Source organism: Aulostomus chinensis, chromosome 6 (assembly GCF_037954235.1).
Source record: "Aulostomus chinensis isolate RoL2024-O1b breed Wild chromosome 6, RoL_Achi_v1.0, whole genome shotgun sequence".
Classification (NCBI taxonomy): domain Eukaryota; kingdom Metazoa; phylum Chordata; class Actinopteri; order Syngnathiformes; family Aulostomidae; genus Aulostomus; species Aulostomus chinensis.
In genome coordinates, this window is record NC_141325.1 from 29543626 (window position 1) to 29559504 (window position 15879).

Here is a 15879-nt window from a genome sequence, read left to right on the forward strand (position 1 = left end):
GTGTCTGTGTGTGTGTGCGCGCCAAAGGCTTCGCTCCTCTGTTCCCTCTGGAAGATGGATGGAGGCTGCTGTCGCCCCTCAGACCGCTGTAGCGGTGCAGTGGTGCTGCTGTGCCATCTGCTGGCCGCCGTGGGGAACTGCGAGCCGTCTTGATCAACTGTAATGAGCCGAAGAAAGAAGTCATGAGAGCTGATGCGTTTGCCGGGAGACGAAGTGACTTGGTGGATGCGCGTGAATTTGTGTGAAAGGAGTTTTTGTCTGAGCAGACATGGTCTGAGCATGTTTCATTTTTCATGGCATCATGTGTTCATCCAGTGACTTGTCTTTGCCTGCTCTGGTTCTAAACGCCATGAACAGGCAGGGTTATTGTGTGTTTGTGTTCAGCCAGACTGCAGCACCTCTATACAAGTGGGTCTTAGTGGAGGTGCTGATGGTGTGTGTGTGTGTGTGTGTGTGTGTGTGAGAGGGTGTGAAGCCGGAGCCCCCTGTCCCTGGCAGACGGGCATAGTGAAGACGGCTTAACACAAGAACAATGGAGTCCTTTGACCAAAACGACGCCCCCAAGACAAGTGGCCTCCTGTCACCGTGGCAACCCCCCATGGGACAGAGAGCGGGCTGACAGCTGGAGAGGAGGACTCACAAAAATGGAGTCTATTTCTTTGCACTGAAGCTCCGCTGCTCAATATCTCGGTGCACACGTGGGCTCAATGTGGACTACGTCTCTTTTTCCAGCTTCATGTGATTGACCGCGGGGGCTGGACTCGCCGCCGATACCCTGTCTTACCCCCCCTGACCAACCACATCAAGAGACCTCTAAATCACGTCTTTATGTCCCTGAGTCATAAGAGAGTTGGTCTCATTGACAGGTTGGAAGCTCAGCCGCAACATGTCACACTCACTGATTTTACACCCCATTTTTAAGTGGACAAACACTTTCTCTGCACGCTCAGTCACGTATTTGTACTTCAAGATTTACAGACTTTGGTCTGTTAATTAGTTCATTAGCGGGATGAGTTGTCCCGCTGCCCCGGACCTCCGTTATCGATGCTCAGAGGCGTCGACTCTCCCACAGAGATGAGGACAGCAGGAGGACGGCGAGAGACCCTTGTGCTGCGCTGGCGTGTCTGCGCGGCCCAGCTGGGGCTCGGCAACCTGCTGCACGGCGTGTTGCGTCTCATCACAGACAGGAAGTTGCCTGACGCGGGATCATTGGTTTGAGGGCCATGCCAGCGCTTCCTCCTTTGTGGGCCAAAACTGAAGCTCAAAGGGGAATTCAGCTTTATTTTATTGAAATTATTTTCTTCAGTGTTAGCATGTCAGCAACCTGAGTGGGTGGGGAGATGCTCTTTTAGCGGGGGGGGGGGGGGTGACAGTAGCCAGTTGCCCCATGGGGTAACATTCCAGCTGCTGTGGGGCAGCAGGCAGCTCTGCTCTTTCTCCATACTGGAGCAAAAACTAGAGCAAAGAAAGCCACAAAAGGAGAGTCCAACTTCAAACAGAAGCTGAAGCCCCCCTCCAGTGGTGCCCCCCAGGCCAGAAGCAAACACGTCCAGTTGTTAAAACGCATGGTGGCACAAACAATGATTTTTAATAATGAGTTATTAGCATTCTGTGTGTTTTACTGAACCAACCGCCGGGGATTTTCCCACCTTTTACCCATCAGTCACTTTTACAAGCTGATTTATTGATGATAAATCAAAGAGCAGAATCATGGCGGCAGGACTTACGGTTACGAAATTCTTAAAATTTTTCAGCAGTGCTACGAACCATCTGTCCAGCTCAACTCTTGTATCTCAGGTTTCCTGCAGGGTCCTAAAAAAGTGTAATTGCTCTAAAATGTGATTCTTAGGTCTTGAAGTCTGGAGCTGCAGGCTCGCACGTCGAGAGGAGTTCTCTGCTCCTGAGTTTGTTGTCAAACTCTCCGCCTGCAAACCAGTTTGGTTCCGGAGCCTTCGACTGAAGTTTTATCCGATGGGATCTTTAACAGTCAGAATATGAAAGAAGTTCCGTTCAACGTTGGAGTGAGCTCGTTTCAAGGAGAGCAGGCGAGTGATGTGCTGACTAACATACCTGCGCTCACCTGCGGCGCCGGGGCAGGTCTGGACTGGTGTGACGCTCGACCGATGCAGCACTGCAGGGGCCTCCAGTACTGCAAACATCTCCTGTCCCACTTCTTCTTCAGTGTCTGTTTTGAACAGAACCTCCATCTGGACTGAGGGCGGAGGATAAGAGCCATGAATGAAGTGATCAGAAATGACCTGAACGCTTTTTTTTTCTTTCTTTCTTTTCACTCTGAGAATCAAACCTGCCGGCAGTGCTGAGCAATAAAATCTGATCTTCACCACAGCGGAGATGGAGAGACGATTTGCCTCAGCTCGTACCAGCTGACCCGCGCTTCTCAGGCCTAATTCAAACCCTTAAAACAGTGATTTTGTCAAAAGGCGCCACCTAGTGGCCTGTCGACAGGGCACATGGGTTTCCATCGCGCTGATGGTTTAGTTCAGTTTGTTTTAAATCATCTTGTGTTCTATGACAACAAGGAAGCAGCCATCTTTGTTGTCTTTGGGTGGGAATTTCCTCCTGTGCAGACTTTAGAGATACATGAGGGAGTGACCTTTGACCTTTTGGATCATCTGCAGACCATTATTTCTGTGACTTTTGTCAAAAATGCCGTGTGATTTTATGAGTTCTAGCCTAAAACACATTTTCCACTGTCACAGTGACCTTCAACCTCCAAAACCTAATCAGTCCATCCAAGTGATTTGTGTTAGCACCAAAGCTAAGGAATGAGCGACGAGGCGAGCAGACACACACGTGTGCGTCTGGCTGGTTGTTGCTAGCACAGAAGCATCAACATGCTAAAATGATTGAGTTACAAACAAGAGCGCTGGTCAGTTACTGACCGTGGTTACAGGAAGTGCCTGAGCGACGCCAGTGTGACGATGAATCAGGAACAAACGAGCCCTCATTAATGAACACCCTGATCTTTGAGACGGTAAAAGTGTAAGGACACTTTTGTATTTTCTTGGGATTTTTTCTGCTGGCTTGCACTTTCAGGAATTTTGCACTTTCAGGAATGGGCAGGTCAGTGCAGGAGACCGAACCTGTGAGCAAGGAGGATGTGCCCGCTGTAGGGGAGCGTCGCATTTCTAGGTTACACGTCAGAACAAATGTTGATGATCGGTGACGCAGCTAAAGCTGCACGTGTTCATTAGCAAGGGTCAATTACTGTAAAAGTCATTCGTTAGCTTAGCTGGTGACTCCATGATAACAAGTGGTGACACAAAAGTCACAATGTTGGAACAAATTCCCAGGTGGAAAAGGGAACGTTTCCTCCCAACAGACGCGTGACGCGTTCACTCAGCCGAGTGAAACCAGGACAGAGACTCAGTTTGTCCTCTGAGCGGAGACACTGAGTCTCTCTGCCTCTGAGAGCTTGACTTTGCTTGACAGGTTTGTGAACCTCAGTGACAAAATCTTAAGGTGCAGCGGCCCGTTGACCCCGAATCACTGGTGCCGTGACCTTTGGGGAAAAAAACATCACCGGGTGCTGTTTCTTTTTTAATTTTTCTCACTTCGTCTTCTTTCTCTCCTCTTTTTGAAGAACTGAGAGTAACAGGAACCCTAGACAGTGAATGGATGGGTGGTTGAGGGGTGGGCGGCTTGTGATTGTGTTTATTAAAGTCTTAATAGGAATGTTTGCCGCGCTGACGTTGGCATTGCAGTTATTGAATGTTTGTAACATCGAGCTGGTCGCTGTCTCTCTCTCCTCTGTTGTAAATCCTGCTCTTTCTGACAAACACGAGTTCAGCGATGTTCATTTTGGCAAAAAAGTCCATTTTTAACAGTAAAAAAAACAAAACTCAAGAAGGATTCAAACAGATGCATGGAGGGTTTCCCCACTGACGTGTCCCAAGTTCTCAATTCTCTGTCGTCGTCCTGATATTTTATGATGAATGTCTCAGGCTCTTTATCCTGCGTGCACGGTTGCATCGGCTGGAATCTGTTGTTATATTTTAGGGAAGAGACTCACGTGAAAATAAGGAGGGAGAAGAAATGCCATGAACTTTAGCTCGTCTCCAGTGTTCAGGTGGGACTGATGATGTCACTGTGCTGTCGAGCATGGGACGGTTGTACTGGGACATTATTCGGTTGCCAAATGCAAATAATGCATTTTTCCAGTGCACATCTTCCCTGAGTACTTTTACACGTATCGTCGTCTGTACAGGACTTTCCTGTTTTCTTTTCTTGTGTTTTATGCACCTGATGATCGACAGGAAAGAGAAGAAGAACATGAGTCAACACACGAGTCTGTACACACCAGCTTGCTCTTACACGCTACAGCTTTTCTGAACCCTCAGTTTAGTCTTACAGGCTGGAGCTCCTGGCTCCTGACATCTATCAAGCACCTCTTGTAACATTAAAGTCTTTGCGAGCCTGCGTGACTGCACTGCATGCTGGGAAATGTGGAAGGCTTCGAGCCTGCAGCCCTCGTGGAATCCTGTGTAAAAGCAGGTAGGAAATGTGGCCAAATGAGTGAAGAGCAAATCTTCCCGCCTCCTGGACACGTCTGCACCGCCTGAGACGCTCGTCCAGGAGTGAAGATCTCATCATCAACCAGAGAGCTGACGGCCTGCCATGGCAACGAGAAGGCCGGAACTGTTGCTGGTTGGCAGAGAAATCCCTGCAGAGAAGATCTATCTTTAACTGCGCCAGCATCTGGCTGAAGGCAGCGGATACTGCTGTGCTCGTGAGGAAGCCTCGGAGCTTCATGTCAGCCGCCGCTGCTCTTTCTGCAAAGGTGTTGTACAGCAACAGTTTGACACACGTTCTCATGTCTTTACGGGCACTGGGATGAGGAGTGAGCGCCCTAATGTCAGGCCAATAAACAGCCGCTCGTGGTAGCAGCGCGACTGGAACGGCGCTGGAAGTGACCTGATGGCTCTGCTCGACACGAGTCGGCGTGACAAATGAGCAGGTGTTGAGTAAATGGAGTTGTTATCAATGACCTCAGAACGCCTGAGCGTTGCTGCTATCTGTGATGACTTCCAGGCCCCGGCCACAGTGGGAGATGCTCTGGGAGAGACCTGGGCCAGGGCGCAGCGCCGGCCACAGCCAGGTTAAGTCCACCTGCTCGAGCACCAGTTTTCCACAGGTGGGAACGCCGCTGCATCCCTGCAGTTCGCCTGTTTCCACTCAGGAAATATGGACACCAGGATGGCAGGGATGTGATCTGAACCTTTCCTCTGCAGCGCCGGTGCGGCGAGCTGCCCTCTGTCACTGCCACCTCTCCCACGCGCGCTCTCACCTGAGAGGAGTCGGCGTATTTATCACCGTCACTTTGATATGCAGAAGCGTGTCACACTGTTGCACGTCTCTCAGGATAATCTGTGATTTTAATTTCTTTCAATATGATTACATAACGAGCTCCATCTGTTACACCTCCTGTTATGGGGGGGCAAACATGCTTATCTGTACACATTCAAGAATCCAATTATTTAATTAAGGATGTATTGAGTGAATAACGGATTCACCACAGTTAACATCCTAACAACACGGATCACTCTGTAATGTAATTTAGGCCGGCGGCGGCGGCGCCCTCATCATTCATGTGGAGGCAGAGAGTTTTGCCCCCATTACCCTGCAGTAATTTGAAAGTGGTATCATTAATATAAATGACTGCAACCTGAATGGCTCCTAATATATATTGCATGGCTCATATTGATGAAATCAAGGAAGATCATTTGCGTTCAGTCGCCCATTAAGCAGGTCCTTTCTGACATAAATCCTACTTGTAATGGAATTGATTACAGAGGTTCCGTAGAGAGAGAAGCTCGTTGTGTAAGTCAGCGCCTGCTTAAAGAAGAGGTGGGGGTTGCAGTGGGAGGCATGGACATGGCAGGGGGAGACGGAGACAAAGCCTGTTGAGCGCCAGAGGTTAAGTCCCCCCACCACCAGGCCCACAGGAATGTGTGTGTGAGAGAATCCTAGAGGCTGTATTGTTGTCTGTAGTGCATCCTGCTCTGCAAACACCGCTGAGCTGCTGCGTCTCCGAGGCCCTGAGGCTTGGATCTGGGAAGAAGCCTGTATGTGGGAGGTCTGGATCGCAAACAGCCCAGCAAGGCGTTTTGTGAGACGTATACTTGCCGTTTGTTGTGTGAAAGCGAAGAAGGCAGTTGTGGTGGGATTTATTTATTTATTTACTTATTTTAGTCCGATGAACTTTTTCACTCACGAGAGGAAAAGAAAAGGCTTTGAAGCTCTACGAATCAAACCTCCAGAGCAAACTGTCCCTGCCTTTTAACGACCCCCCCGTCCCTCGCCGCTCGGCCTCCACCCCCCAGGCCATCTTCCATTCTGCAACGCTCCAGACCCGTTGGGCTCAAGGTGGCCTTCAGATGCTTTCGGACTTTCCCTCCTTCCCCTCTGCTCACCTGGATCAACAGCTCACCTGCTGTTGATCCATCAGGATAAATGCACCGTTTCTAGGACGACCGTCGTTTGAAGAGAGCCCAGGTTTCTGTCCGCACTGATGCGTTTGGGTAAAAGTGGAATCAGGCTCGATAGGTTTGTTACACCTCTAATTTTAGGATCTAATTGTTCTTATGAAGGCTGTTCAGTGACTGGAGGGGTTTGGGTTTGTGGCGTTTCTCATGCTGGCCAGGCTAATCGCCGCTCCTGGTCCTTCACAGACTGCAGGTCTACTTGAAAAACAAAAGACGAGCTTTGTCATAAATCAACTACTAGCAAATACTTCACCCATAGAGTTTAATTTGCCTTTCAAGTACTCTTTAAAAAGTGTCTTGAGCTCACTAAGACGTTTTCCCCTCCTGCATCACACCTTTGTGATAGGAGCCAGTCACGTAGACTTAGCTTGAAGCTAACGGAGGCTGACCGCTAACAAGAATAAAACTGTCCAAAAACACCTGTTCACGATCTCTCAAGGTAATCGTCCGGCGTAATCCACCTCTACTTAATCCGGCTGTAGACTCAGTAATCCACAAACACTTTGATTGGCGATAAAAACAAACAATTCAGCGCTCATTTGTGGTCGTGTGTAACGCCAGTAGCTAGCACACTCAAATGAACCAACACACACTCGACTGCAGCAGCACTGAATTTGGACAGTTATGATTTGTTGTTGTTGTTGTTTTTTGCTCTAATTAGAATGATTTTTAAATACTACTCATCATTTTGGGAGAGTTTAGCTGTCGTTAGCTTCAAGCTAAATATACGTGATTGGCCCTTTCTGCATTCATGGGGTCATGAGGAAGTAATGCAGGACAGACCAAAAATTCTTTTTGAGCTCAAGACACTGATTAGTGAGTACCTGAAGAACACTAAAACACACTTTTGGGTGAAGTATCACTTTAATGAAAACCACAGCAGCTGAGCAGTGCACTGAGTGCTTTAATCAGGCTGCACTGCTCCGTTTCAGGCTGTGCTGGCGCCTCCATCGACTCCACGGTCGTCTTCCTGTCCTGTCAGCACAGGCAGCTGGAGCACAAGCACTCCTCGCACTCACAGTCATGGGGACTTAAAGGCAAATGACTTATAGACTGAAAACTGTACATGTACTCTCACTTATGCCTTCAGCAACCGCGAAGCGAGATGGGCAATTATGTAACTCACAACTGCCTCAACTTTGCTGCAAGCACATGCAAGCAATCATCACAAAGTTTTCAGATGCGAAGAGCTGGAGTCCATGGATCCAAGGCTCTGGTCCCCTCATGAGCCGCCTCTTTCAGACGGATGGCAGGCGGTTCTGAAGTGTGTCGCAGGAGTGCCACGTCCCTCCTGGGCTCATTTTATCATCTTTTATGTCAGTATTTTACACGCCTGAACGAGGGCTCTTGTAGAGTGTGCAGGACATTTTCATTGAAGAAGGAGAACCCTTCAGAACACACCAGTTTTCTCTTTCCATGTGAGCGCTAACCGCTAATGCAGTGACAGGATCTGTCAGAGCCACAAGTCATCAATCACCAAACCGAGCCGCACACCAAAGGGCTCGGCTTCGTCTTTGAATCGCTGAGCCACAAATAAAAGACTCAGCGCGTAGAATTACAGGTTGTCTGTTCTTAAAGGTATTATTCATTAACGTTCACGTACGAACGTAATTACAGAGGCGTTCCCTACTGTCACGCTGACCATTATTACATCAGCGGTGACTAACACGAGACTTCCTGGTTCACCAGATTAAATAATCACTTCGTGTTACTCTTATAAACATTTCCACTGCTAAAGACTTGGGCAGTAAGTGAGTACAAATACTGCGCGAATTTACGATTTTGAGCCAAATGATCAGCTTTTTTTTACTGCACGGTGAAACATCAACACCAGTGTCAACCAAACTTGATGTGACAATAAAGATTCAACCTGGAGGTGTCCTTGTGTTGATGGGATATGGCGTGAACATTTTTGTTGACTTTGACAAGTCACAGTTACAAGATAACAACAGCCATCCATCCATCCATCCAACAACCATCTATCAACCATCCCTCCATCCAACAACCATCTATCAACCATCCCTCCCTCCATCCATCCCTCCGTCTTCTCCTTCTTCTCCTGTTGAGGGTGGTGGGGGTGGAGCCTATCCCAGCAGCCTTCCCCCTGGACAGGTCACCAGTCCATGGCAGGGCCAACACATAGAGACAGACAACCATTGGCTCTCCCAGCCACGCCTACGGTCAATTTAGAGTCTGGATTAACCTGGTCCCTCTTGATGTCTTTGGACTGTGGAGGAAGCTGGAGTACCAGAGAGAACCCAGCAGGAACAGGGAGAACATGGAGACTCACCCAGAAAGACCCCGTGCTGCAGCCGGGGCTCCACCCACAACCTTCTTGCTGGGGGGCCACAGTGAGGACCACTGCTCCACCGGGCCGCCCTCAGTGAAGAAGTACTTGCTCTCAAATTGACTTAAATGTATCCAGTAAAAATTATTACACATTAATAAAATTAATATAATAAAATCATAAATTACTCTTGGACGATATTTCTCAAGTCTCCTTTACTGGCCCTCTTTTTGATGAGTGAATATGGCCGACGTCTTCTCCTACACGCTTTATATATTTATGCACGTGGCGACCAACGTTTAGAACATTCACTTGTGTCGTGGCGGCGAGGTACTGACCCTCATAAAGACCTCCTGACTGTTTGTTTTATCGCGTCTTTTTAATCCCTAACAAGCTGGGTTTTTTTTTTTAAATCTGACGAGTAGAAAGTTAGAAATGTTTCTTTTTAAATGTAGGCGGTAAAAGTAGAAGTTGGTCAGAAAAACAGTGGATAGAGACCTGAAAAAAATCTACTAAAGTAGAGTCATGATGTATTTGTACTTCCCAACGCTGCGCAGGACAGTGCAACTACAATGGAACCTTGAATGTTTCAGATGCACACACTGATGAGGGGACGGCTGCTGTCCTGATCCTTCCTTTAGGTGACCTATGAACTCAAAGGTCTGATGACGTGTCCTGTTTCCGTCGTCATTGCTGCCAGTCGCGTGTCTTTGTGTGTCTCCTGCTTCTCTTGTTGTCCCTCAGAGGAGGGAGGGGAGGCTGTGAGCGGCGTCCAGCTGCGCCGTCCCGGGCCTCTGCTGCAGGCTCCAAGTGCATCTCCGTGTTTCCCGCTCTGCCTCAGCGCTGCCGCACAAGTGCACTCTGTGGCACTCTGACGCACTCCTGGGCTGGAGTGAAGGAGGTGGTGTTTTCAGACGGGAGGAGGGAACCCAAGAGGTGTCTGGCTTGACTTTTCGCTCAGCGCCAACAAGCTGCACTTCACCTTCCAGCTGCTCTCAGTCCCAGTGGAGTCAAGGCAGGGGAGGAGGCACCGGCAGCGCAGGAGGAGGGGTTTGGGTGGTGGTTTTAGAGGGTTACTGGACGGGTGGGGGCACTCTCTTGGGCGGACAGGGTTTGGAAATTTCCGTTGTATGTTTCAGCTCTTTTCAAGATAGGAGGGGTTGGTTGGATTGGGCTTGGAGACTTGGCTGTGAGCCAGCCTCAGCAGGAAGTTTGCTAGTTTCACACGGACAAAAAAGAAAGAAGAAGAAGCAGCCGTGGACGCTGGCCCGCTATCAGAGCGCAACACTCCAGTCGTCACCCAAAAAAACAGGAACTCTGAAATCTGCACGGCTGGTGGCACAGATTGACGGCTGCTGATGCAGCCGCACGCTACTTTTATAAGTTCTTATCCTGTGCTGAAGTAAAAGGAATCAGCTGATGCGTTTCCTGTCTTTCCTCCCAGCTGAGTCACTTCAAACTTCCTTTTGAGACTGTCGAATTCTTCAGAACTCATCACTCCAGCCGGCTTCAACGGGACAGAGAAGCTGCTCTCATCTTAAATTAGCAATGTGTGACTTCTGACCTGAGACTTGACAAGTAAACATCCTCATGCGCTGAACCTGGAGTTTGTCCTGGGGGGGGGGGGGGGGGGGGGGTGACTGGACAATGATTCAGAGGAGAAACTGAACCTATTTATAGGCTGCAGAGCCTGACGCAAATAAAGTGAGGAGAAAACCAACAAGACGTGTGTCGTAACTGTTGCGGGAAATGTTTTTCAGAGTAAAAGATGCTGTTAGAGTTTATTTGGGCAGCAAACGTTCCAGCCTGGAGGAAGTGGAGCAGAACAAGATCCAGGAGGAGCAGCGGAGAGCAGGAGGTGCTGTGGAGCAGCAGGTACACGTGTGCGTGCGTGCGTGCGTGCGTTTGCGGAGGGGGCAGGTGGACACTGGTGTGGGCCCCCAGCAGGTGGATGCACAGAGAATAGAAATTTTAAAAAGGAGGGATTAAGAGGATGAAAGGAAGCTGAGGATTACTCGTCTCCTTTTCTCTGCTCAGGACAGAAAACGAGCCCAGGCTCTCACACCACCACAACTATTTGGGACCGCAAGCAAAATTACAACCAAATGCTCATGTGATCAGAAACTTTCCCATTCGAAAGTTACAAATACAGTGTTAAAGTTAAAGTGTTATAAAGTACATTTTTCCTGCTGAATGGTTACGAGATGATTATGACAACAAAAACACAGGCAGCATATCAGCATTGATGTGCCAGCGCTCACTGAAGTTCGTTTATCAGTGTCTGTCTGCTTTGCTGAAAAAGAAGAAAGTAAATCTAGGATTTAATGAAGAAAAACATCGCTTTCAACCATGCAGCGCTCACACAGATGTTTCTGTTCATACAACATGTGAATATCATATAAACTTCTCTACACATGTAAATATTGCTGATCAGCCTTGTTACTGATCGCTTCAATATCAGCGCACCCAACCAAACACCCTGGATTTGAAGAAGAGACGTGTCAGCTGTTAGTTTGAACACATCACTCATCACAAGCATATCCATCCATCCATCAACCATCCATCCATCCATCAACCATCAACCATCCATCCATCCATCAACCATCAACCATCCATCAACCATCCATCCATCCATCAACCATCCATCCATCCATCAACGATCATCCATCATCCATCAACCATCCATCCATCCATCAACCATCAACCATCCATCCATCCATCAACCATCAACCATCCATCCATCCATCAACCATCATCCATCCATCCATCAACCATCAACCATCATCCATCAACCATCATCCATCATCCATCATCCATCATCCATCAACCATCAACCATCCATCCATCCATCAACCATCCATCCATCCATCAACCATCAACCATCCATCCATCCATCAACCATCAACCATCATCCATCAACCATCATCCATCATCCATCATCCATCAACCATCAACCATCCATCCATCCATCAACCATCCATCCATCCATCAACCATCAACCATCCATCCATCCATCAACCATCCATCCATCCATCAACCATCATCCATCATCCATCAACCATCCATCCATCCATCAACCATCAACCATCCATCCATCCATCAACCATCCATCCATCCATCAACCATCATCCATCCATCCATCAACCATCCATCCATCCATCCATCCATCAACCATCAACCATCCATCCATCCATCCATCAACCATCCATCCATCCATCCATCCATCAACCATCCATCCATCCATCAAACATCATCCATCCATCCATCAACCATCATCCATCAACCATCAACCATCAACCATCATCCATCAACCATCCATCCATCAACCATCATCCATCAACCATCCATCCATCAACCATCCATCCATCCATCAACCATCCATCCATCCAGCCATCCATCAACCATCCATCCATCCATTAACCATCCATCCATCCATCCATCAACCATCCTTCCATCCATCCATCCATCAACCATCCATCCATCCATCAACCATCCATCCATCAACCATCCATCCATCCATCCATCAACCATCCATCCATCCATCCATCTGCCATCCGTCCATCCATCCAGCCATCAACCATCCATCCAGCCATCCATCAACAATCCATCCATCCAGCCATCCATCCATCAACCATCCATCCATCACCCATCCATCCATCCCTCCATCCCTCCATGTTCCCCCTCTTATCCTGTTGAGGGTGGTGGGGGTGGAGCCTATCCCAGCAGCCTTCCCCCTGGACAGGTCACCAGTCCATGGCAGGGCCAACACATAGAGACAGACAACCATTGGCTCTCCCAGCCACGCCTACGGTCAATTTAGAGTCTGGATTAACCTGGTCCCTCTTGATGGCTTTGGACTGTGGAGGAAGCTGGAGTACCAGAGAGAACCCAGCAGGAACAGGGAGAACATGGAGACTCACCCAGAAAGACCCCGTGCTGCAGCCGGGGCTCCACCCACAACCTTCTTGCTGGGGGGCCACGGTGAGGACCACTGCTCCACCCACAACCTTCTTGCTGGGGGCCACGGTGAGGACCACTGCTCCACCAGGCCGCCCTATTTCTTGCTACATTGATATCAGTTCAAAGGTCATTATTTACTGTCTATCCGCCCAGTTTTGCTCGTCATCTGTGATGAAGAAACAACAATATTCCCAAATGTTTTCAAAACTAAGACAAAAAAAACCCTTTTTTGAATTATTATGTTTACACGTGTATCCCATATGGACAAAATGTAAATATCATGTAGAGTACTAGTGTCAATCAACCATCAAAATATCATCTTATATCAATCCAATTTTGTTCATTTGTAACAAATAGCTCTCTCTCTCTAGCAGCAAATAAGTGCTTAGAACTCTGTCATGATACCTTCTAGTAACGTCTCACATGGGTTGACATACTCTTATCAACATTTCTGAAGTATTTGCTGGATAAATCCTCTCTCCTGAAACGCTGCGACCTCATCCACCTGCCAGGAAATGATTCTAATCCGATTCATGCGTCCATCCCGCAGGAGGACTGTGCTCTTCCTCAGGTTGGTTTGTTTGTGGCGTGTGTTGGTGGACATGAACTCTGCAGAGGATCGCTGCACATGCATGTGTGTGTGTGTGTGTGTGTGTGTGTGTGTGTCATTATTTATTCATGGCTGTGAACGATAGATGGCTTCTCCTGAGTATTGTCCATCTGTTGGCTGGCCTACTGTACACACTCATGTAAGATGTGAGTCCTTGGGAGGTGTGTGTGTTTATAGCCATTCTGGCTTTAATGCTTCACACTATTTATCTTGGTAATAACACTATAGTTAATTATAATTAGTGCCCTGTCATTGCAGTGCGATTTATACGTCCCTGAAGAAGAGCAAGATAAACAGAGATTAAAGTGTGACCTTACCAGTTTTATTTGATCACCAGTGAGCTGGCAGCGGTTCACCCTCTCACAAGACACCTCCAACATGGGAAAACCTCCGGTCTAATTGCTCCCTATAAGACACGCTGTAATCCATCTCTGAGGACTGCTGTACACATCATTTACACAAAGCTGCAGATGATTTAATTTCCACCTAGGGACCTCTCAGCATTAGCCTGTAATAGAAAAGGAAGATTGTTGCCAGATTTGCAACACAAGGGCCTCTTGTTGCTATGATCAGGAAATTGAAGCAGAAGAATCTGTTTAGCCTCTATTGATTGTTTCCCTTCAGGAAAAAAAAAAACAAAACACAACAAACACAGAACAAGGTTGTCAAAACTTTCCGATTACGGCCCAATATATGATAATTGATCAATCTTCCGTATCCAGCTCTGTGTTTGGAGATGCCAGTGCTGTTTTTCTCCAATAAATTAAACCTGACATAGTCATAACTTTGCATATTCAGTACAAATTACATTTAAATTGTGCACATTGCCAAATGAAATGAGTGATATCTTTACATTATGTTGCCTCCATCTGTCACCAGATGCTGTAATTCATGTTGGGCTCGGCGCGGTGGAGAGCCCCCGTCTCTCCAGACATAAATTATAAGGTGTTAGACTCAGCTGTCATTTACTGAAATGTAACAAAGTGGATCGACTGCAGCCCGTTTACATAATCATTTTCTTTTGTGAGAAGATAATGCTCTGTTTCACAGTCTGATGAGCACTGCATCAGTAGCTGTGCTGCATAGGCAGGCGGATAATAACACGCTTTATCATGTACTGTAGAACTCCACATAGCTGCACATGTGATCATGTGTGAGGGCTGGACGTGAGAGGCTACCTTCCCATCCTCATCTTATAAAAACACACAGCTGCTACAATAGACTGCAGCGAGGAGGGAGGACTCACTTTGATCTTTAAATACCCTCTAACGTTAAGCCACGCTCATTGGCTTTGATTTTTTTTCCCTACAACTGCTGAGCAAAATGCAGACGTTCCCTTGAATCCTCTCCTATGTGGCTGTAGTACAGCAGAGAATGTGAGAACACCTCTGCTCTCTTTTTATTTTTTTTCTCCTCCTCCTCCTCCTCCGACACCACCACCATCTGTCCCTTTCTTCCATTTCATGTGCCCAAGCCATATCCACACCCCTCTCATAGCAACAGCACGCCGCCGCCCCCATTGCCTTGCAGTTAATTTTTCCCCGGGATCTTCGCCTCGCACCACGCAGACGGTCCCTTGGCCCTGCCTGACGGTTCGGTGTTCCCCCCTCCCCCACCGCCGTGCTCCTGTTTCACTCAAAGATGGCGGCGGCTCTAGAGCCTCTGGTCTCTGGCTGCATTTTTAGGCTTGTTGTTGTCTCCGTTTCGCACGGTTTTGGCACCTTCCGCTCAGCGGCTCGACACGAAATCCCGGTGAGTAGCAACGGGAGCCGGGTAGCGGGGTGGGATTTTTGACCCGACTCGCTTTACCCGAGCTTGCCTCGGAAACCAGAACCGGACCAGCTCGGGCTTTCAGGGGAACCTCGAGAGGTAGAGGGAGCGAGAGGTACGGAGGGATGGTGATCGCGGAGGAGGGTGGGGGATATGGAGAGGGGAGCGGAGGCCTAGCTACTCCGCTCCAGCGGCCTTGTCTTCACCGCACCGCAGGCTGTAGCGTTACGTGGGAGGGCGGTTGTGTTGGGAGGAAGTCAGCAAGGTGGAGACCGCTTATAGAGAGCAGGCAGCGGGTCCGCACCACACCGAGGGCTGGGGAGGAGGCCGCAGCCGTGGAATACTGCAGGATCTGTGGCTCTGATACCTTAATTTCTGCACTTGCCCGTTAGCCGAGATGGCCGTCTGCAAGTTGCATTGTGCCTTTTACAAGGCCGCGATCTCACGTTAATATGTGAATGACATTCAAAATGAGATTTCTGGTAGTGATTGCTGTGGTGTAGTGGCCAGTGTTGGTTGGAATGTATTTGGAGCAGGAAATGTCGCCTTCGGGGGCTGGAGATGTGGCTAACCGGCCGTCTCACGCTGTTTATGTTTTGGGTTAGCGGGTAACGTTAGTAACAAAATCGCAACGTTAGCTCGATGGCTAGCCGTTAACGCTAGCTCGCTAAACAACAGGAGTTAGCGGGAAGGCTTGTTGTCAGATACTGAGCTGCTTAATGTATCAATGAGCGTCAACAACGCCA

At 48.4% G+C, this 15879-nt stretch overlaps 1 protein-coding gene across 1 annotated transcript in view; it reads left to right on the forward strand.

Moving 5' to 3' along the window:
- The first annotated feature begins 14713 nt into the window (after positions 1-14713).
- Positions 14714-15879, forward strand: part of kat6a (K(lysine) acetyltransferase 6A) — a 31827-nt gene continuing 30661 nt past the window's right edge. The window contains exon 1 of the mRNA XM_086207435.1: positions 14714-15115. The gene's annotated coding sequence lies outside the window, so the exon portion shown is untranslated. The remainder of the gene's footprint in view (positions 15116-15879) is intronic.